This window comes from Cryptomeria japonica, chromosome 8 (genome assembly GCF_030272615.1).
Source record: "Cryptomeria japonica chromosome 8, Sugi_1.0, whole genome shotgun sequence".
Classification (NCBI taxonomy): domain Eukaryota; kingdom Viridiplantae; phylum Streptophyta; class Pinopsida; order Cupressales; family Cupressaceae; genus Cryptomeria; species Cryptomeria japonica.
The window spans coordinates 306,246,945-306,254,559 of NC_081412.1; positions in this window are offsets into that span (position 1 = coordinate 306,246,945).

Genomic DNA, 7,615 nt, shown 5'->3' on the forward strand with positions numbered 1-7,615 from the left:
TCACTGCTGAATTCCACACACATATCTTACATATTCATCAAAACTTACTTCCATCTCACTCATGTATATATCTATATATTCTCTTCAACAAATCATTATGTATATATATATACCAAACTAGAACAAAACATCCTCACCAAGTCAGCCAAAAGATAGATTATAACATGTACACACACTTCCAACTCAACATATTCAACTAGACCAAAATATAAAATGCATAGAGCATAAATCGAACCTAAACCAACATCCAATGAGGAATACCAAACCAAAAGAGTACATCACAAAGAATCACCGGAACAAGGAATATACATCACATCCTAACACATGCACTAATCAAATGAAAGAGTCAAGACCAAAATAGGCAACACCCAAACCATACAGATAAAGCTTCCAACTATCCTCACCATCAAATAAGCTAATATCAACTTGAACAACTGCCAATGCAATTTGACCATATCCAATCCACAAGAACCAATTTCATAACAACTTCTGGTACAAACATAATCATAACAACTGGTACAAAACTATAACTACAGATACTTCAACATCAAATCCACACAGTAGATGTACAAACTTGAACATATCTGCACTACACTATTTGACATAAATGACAACAAAGCACACATTTGTAACAAATTTATCATTGTTTGGGTTTTTCTAGGTGTAGTATTTTTTCTTGACTTACACATCCTATAATGCATTCAAGAATTTTTATAACAAATCTAAAGCATTTAATGATGCAATCACAATATTTTGGTATGCATCTAACAATTTCAGTTACTCATATGTTTTGTTTTATGACATAATTATAGTTTCTTGTGACACATTTGTTTATAAACTGTTGCATCTATTCTAGTAAAAGGAAACATGTGAATTTTTGGTTTTCAATCATTTTATGTATTTCAATTCACATAGAGGTTTTGTTTTACTGATAAAATATATGCATCTTTATTGGTGAATGGAGAAGACCTCAATCTCCAAATTACTAACATATATTATTGTAGGTTGTGTATCTATAATTTCTAACTAGCTCACACTTTGATTTTTTACAGGAAAAGAACCATGTCTTTCATGTTTGGTATGCTTGAATGTATTGTTTACCTATTTTGTTGTGTGTATCGTCTCCCCTTATATGCTCATGCTATACAAACACACAAAAATATTTCTTTTTTCTTTTTTAGTAGGAGGCATGTCCAAGGATTTCATCACTCCATGGTGAACTCAACCACATTTCCTAGCGAGGTATATAATGAAGGGAGAGAAAAAGCTATACCTCAAATATTAGCTAGCATAATTTGAAGTTGATCCACAAGATCCTCGAACTGTTAAGACTTGTTTGGTGAGGAGAGTGGAGGAGACTCCTCCAATCTCAAGCCTAGGAGCCATTGTTTGTTTCCTAGTGTAGTGAAAGGGATGTGGATTGTAGCCCAAATTTACTCAAAATTTACTCCCTTGAGTTGAGATAGAAATTCTTGGGTTGGGCTTTTGTAGCCTCTTGGGGAGAGAGAAGAGGTGAGCCCTTGTGCCATAGGATCTTTAGCTATTTGTTCTCAAAAGAGAGGTGTCTCACACTTATCTTGGGGTATTAGTGTGTTCATTGTGATCCTATATTAAGTATACACACCTACTTGAATAATTAGGTTGTGCTTGCTTACAATTGTCTTTAGTTTGTGCTATAATAGTGAAGCCATGGCCTTGTTCTTATTATCCTGACTCGAGAGTCAATTAGCCATTATGTTTTACTATCTTTTGAGTGTCTTTTTTCAAACAACTGAAACATAAAACAATTTCCCAAAATGAACAACTGCCTTAGACACAAATTTTGCAAAATTAAGCCAGAATTATGCATTTGAACCAAAGTGTTGTGCATCTATCCTAAAAAAATAGGGCTACATAGAGTGTTGAAATTTTCATATTTTGTTATGCATATGTGGTAGTTAGCATCGCAGCTATTACAATTAATTGTGCATCTGTAGCATTGAATCACACCTATGCAAAACAACTATGCATATGTTTTATCAACCATATTCTAAATTTTATCATCCCTAAGTAGATTTACACAACTAAAACTTTCTAGAGTGCATATTTAGAAGCCTGATGTTGGAATCAAGGAACACTGAGAGGGGGGGGTGAATCATGGGTGAATTAGTGTTCTAAAATTTTTAACTTTATTAACTTGTTCTTTCAACCACTTAATGCAAATGAACAAAAGAAAGATGCAGAAACACAAAGTAATCAGCAACAACACCATAACACCAAGATTTTATGTGTGGAAAACCTAGTTAAGTTAAAAACCATGGTCAAGGCAAATTAAACGTGAGGTCTAAGTTAAACGTGAGGTCTATACTCACAAGTATAGTATAAATTAACTTTTATCAACCTAACATCTTGAGAAATATCATTTTGAGATTTAGGCATTCCCTTTGTTCACTTTGGTCCACTATCACATTAGCATAACACTATCACAATTTAATCATTTATCAAACCAAAAAAAACCAAAAATAATCATTTAGCATAGACTCATATGCATAGCATTTTAGCATTCATATTATATCATTGACATTCCTTAGGTTTATCTTATGGTTAACATGAGGTCACAAAGCAAAAGGAAATAAATGGGTCACAATTTAGACCTCACGTTTAATCCAACTAGCATGATGCAATTTGGGTCTACTCCAGGCTCACACCACACGATAGAGATATACAATGCAAGAATCTAATGATGAATTCTCTTCAGCTAAAGTAACACAATAAATAACACTAACACAATAAATAATGTTGAAGATGCATCTCAAGATCCCAGAATCGTGCTAATTATGGAAGCACTTTTGAAAATAGACCCAAACAAATACTTCTTGTTCCTATCCCAAAAGGGAGCCAATTTACCATTAGTTTTTGATCTTTCACACATTTAGGATCCCATACCAAATGTCGCATGTCAAAACTTAGGCTCGACAAACATGATACCCCCACAAAACTATCTCGTTTAGTAGCAATCAAACATGAGCATGCCTTTTACTAATACATCCAATGACACAACTAACCTTAACATTCCAACACCACCCACCTATGGACTACAATACATGAACCCAACTTTTAGTATGTCACCATTATCCTAGACATCAACACAAACAAATAACCAACACCCAACATGTAACCTCAAACCAACCAACCAACACCCAACATACAACCTCAAGCCAACCAACCAACACCCAACACGTAACCTCAAGCCAACCAACCAACACCCAAAATGTAACCTCAATCCAACCAACACACCACATCAATCAATTGCAATCAAAACCAAAAAAAAACTTTAAACCAAAATCAACAACCCAATATATCACAAGTGATCACAACAACTTCCTTTCAACCAAACAACACGACCAACACAATTCAACAAATAAAAATGACAAGCCAACCTCCTCAACAAACAAACACAAACCCATTTCAACAAAATAATAGCAACCTCAACCAAATAGACAACATGTCACTTACACTTAGCCATGCAACAAGCAACCCCAATGCCAACACTTGCATACCCACAACCTAAACAAACACATTTATCACACCAAACCCAAACCAAAACATCCAACCACCACCACAATAACAACACACCTTCATCACGAATAGCACATATAACCCAAATCCTACCATTTCACATCATAACTACATCCCCCAACACAACATTATACATAACGAACACTCCACATGCATATTTACACAGGTCAACCTAACCAAACCTTTGCCTTCAACTTTGGCCAAACCACATGACTTATGACCTCCCATCACTACCAAAACACATACAACCAAAACCCAACCTAATAAGGAACAAATTAATTCATAGACCCAACACAAAACTATACATACCTTCCACAAACAAGAAATGCTCATTCAACCATCTACAATGGATATTCTAGTGTAACAAATGTATAGCTTAAAACAACAGATGACAAACATGAAAGTTAGTGGGCCTAAGAAGACCTGTATAATGGAGGACATATTTCCTTATCCTTTTGATAAAACATTATGCATGCCACACTTCCTTAAAAACTTTGAGATACTCAAATTGACAAATACAAGGGGAAGGGAGATCCTAGAGATCACATTAGATAACTTTTCATAGCTTGTGTGGAGGCCACACATAATTATACATATCTCATGCACTTCTTCCCACATAGTCTTGGTGGGAAAGGAATAAAATGGTTCTCTCATTTACCACATGGCATAAGGAACTGGAATGAACTAGCTGGCATATTTATTGCATATTTCTTCTATAACATCAAACACAAAGTATCTATATCAAGCCTCAAAAAGAAAGAATGAAGATTATTTCACTTCCATTTTCAAAACATGGAGAAACCTAGCAAGTAAATGTCCTTTCCATATACTATAAAAATAACTAGAACACATTTTCGTAAAATATCTCAATCAATAGATGATGTTTCATCTCCAAGTCCAAGGCTCTAATTCATTTGACTAGGTTATTGAAAAGGGTCTCTCCATTAAGAATGCCCTCATAGCAAAAAGGCTTGTTAAAATGTTTAAAGAGACCCAAGACTATCCCAATAACTCTAACAAAAAATCTAAATTTTGGTCGTGAAACAAAAAATGTAACAAATGACGATGTATTAGGTGCTAAAGTGGTCAATAATCTCAACCCATGGTTAGCCTAAAAGGGCCTTCAACACCAAACATGCAAACATAAAACAACCAATTGTAAAATTATGATCAATTAGCAAATGCAACTTGTGACAACTCACAACGTAATCATCCAAGGACACCTTCCAATATGCTAATACACAACCTTAGGAGAACCTATTGAGTCATATTTGAAGAAGCTTGTGTAATTGAATGTCATCACACTTATTGAAGTAAAATAGTATGAACCAAGACATTTCAAACCTCTATGGTGGAACGACAATGACTTCTACATATAATATAGGTCTAAGGGACATAAAACCTCTTGATGTTATAGACTTAACAACATTATCCAAAATCTTATAGATTGGGGAGTAGTTATTAATAATCCATTTGGGACCTCTAATACTAATCATACAATATTCAAATTTCCCTTGAAAATCCATGGGAAAGGGAAAGCCTTCAGTTAATGTATTAGCTGCAACAATAGTGCAAACTACACCAATGTGTCTCATGAGTATAGAGTGAGCCATATTTAGGAATCTGACACACATGTCTCAACATTTTTTTATAAAAAATTAAAAACCTAATTGTGTTGTTGGTACATGTCGATCCAAAATGACCCTGTAAAGGGATAATTTTAATCCCAACCATTCAACCAATACATCTTTTTGGATCATCTAGAAAGACACCCACACATATCTCTATTCTTGAGTTATTACATATATCACCTACCCATAAGGATTTCTTAGACAAAGCACTTAAGAATTCCTTACTTCCTACAGACATAAATGTCAATCGGTCTCAAGATAGGACTACACACCATGTTACATTCACAAGCCACGGTGTCCCTTCACACAAATTGAACCATAATGATCCAGTCCACCTTGAATTTTTTGTCCATAAACATAATATCCAACGATTCTTGATAGATGGAGGAGCAAGATTGAATATTTGTACTCTAAAGCTAGTAAAAATATTATGATTTTCCAATGCACCAATTGATACACCAAAAATAATTGTGATCAAATAATATGATTGTAATGCCCGCCAAAAATACCCTAGACAAAACTAAGCAGCTAACACACTATTGGAGATTAAAAAATATTGATATCAACTATTGCAACACATAACATCATCTTCTAATTACATTTATTAATTAATCAACCATTATGAACATGCATCATAGCACCATGATTAAATTACGCAATCGGAAATAAACAAAACATCATTAACTTCTCCCTAGGGTACTTCAACGTCATTACTTAATTAACTACCATAATGACATCCTACTCACATTCAATCTTAAATCAATATATACTCTAATGCATCATACTAATTCCCTTTTATGAGATATGCAACCTACTAGATTAATCACCCAATATGATATGTATACTAGTCTAACATTCACTGGTATGATACATTTACTCTTTCGATGCATAACTAATCCCCTTTCTTAAGTTCATTTTATGATCCAAATCCAATTATGTTTTAACCCATCATTTCCTATCTACATGCCCTTTATCCATTTCCATGATAATACAATCCTAATGCATAGGTATATTCCATCTTTACTTATCCATTTAACCGTGCTTCAAATGCATCTAATTTTCTAACTTGATCATTTCCGTTATCATTAATTTTAATACATAATGTAAGTATCCTAATGCTTTCTTGCCTAACAATCTCTTACATGTTATGTGTAATATTCCTTTCTCTCAATGCCCCTACATGAACCATTTCATCATTATCTTAACCTAATTTATATTACCTATCAAATTCACTTCTTACATTAAGATCATCCCATTCCTAAGGTTCCTCCACATATTAATTTTACATTGTAATCATAACCATAGAATTCCTTTTTCAACTAAGACATCTAAACCATAATATAAATTTATTCCATTTCATTTATATATCCATTACAACACCAAAGTACATAAAGTCATTTCCTTCCTTTCTTCAATACAACACGATACATCATATAGCCACTTTTCAATTTAAAACATAATCCTAATTTCATCTCCAAACTACTCACAAATACAATTACATCAAATACATCAAGAGCATAGCTCTCCCGAATACATGATTCCATCTACAACCAACAAGTATTGCATTACATGGATCCATCATATCCATTACATAAATCTGCTACAAGGTACATCCATAATCCATCATGAAGAAGAATCCACATCCACACAAGAAGAAATCCAAGAGAACATCCCAATGGCTAAAAAAGCACCAACCACCCAACCATGTGGAACTAAAGGAACCATCCCCTGTGCTAGGAGATGACACAAGGTCCCAACACACTCTCTAAATCTAAGCTGGCACTAATAACCAAAGAGAATAAACCACACAAGGACTCTCATGCATGAACCAATCACAACACAAAAAGGATAAACTCCCAGAGACTTAAAATTCAACAAGTCATAAATACAAATCCATAAGGCATAATAATAATTACCAAGGGGACATATGTAGGAGTTGAGTGTTATCACATGTCATCCTCTAACATAACATATATTATAACACAAGGCACAAGCCTAATGGACATGTGGAGCCATCTCAACCTATGAGAGATCAAGGGAGATTGACTTGCCATCGCAATGGCCTTCCCATGCCTATCCTAAAACATCCTCCCTAGGATCAAGTCATGGAGCTCGCAACTATTCATTATCTTGATTAGTGAATTATTTGACCCAACCCATTAATTTATTATTATGTTGTCACTTGTTTACATCATGGTAAACTTCCAATGTTCCCTAGTGATCTAGACTTCATGCATCCTTACAAGGAACCTCATGCAATCCTATCTCTCATGACCCCGGTCATCACAAGGAAGCCCACTCCCCGTAACATGGCCCAAAACATAAATGCAACAAGAGGCTCATAAACAACATGTAAATCTGAAACTATCATCATGCAGCTACACACATACATGGACATCCAAAGGTCATAAAACCAAGTAAAAACA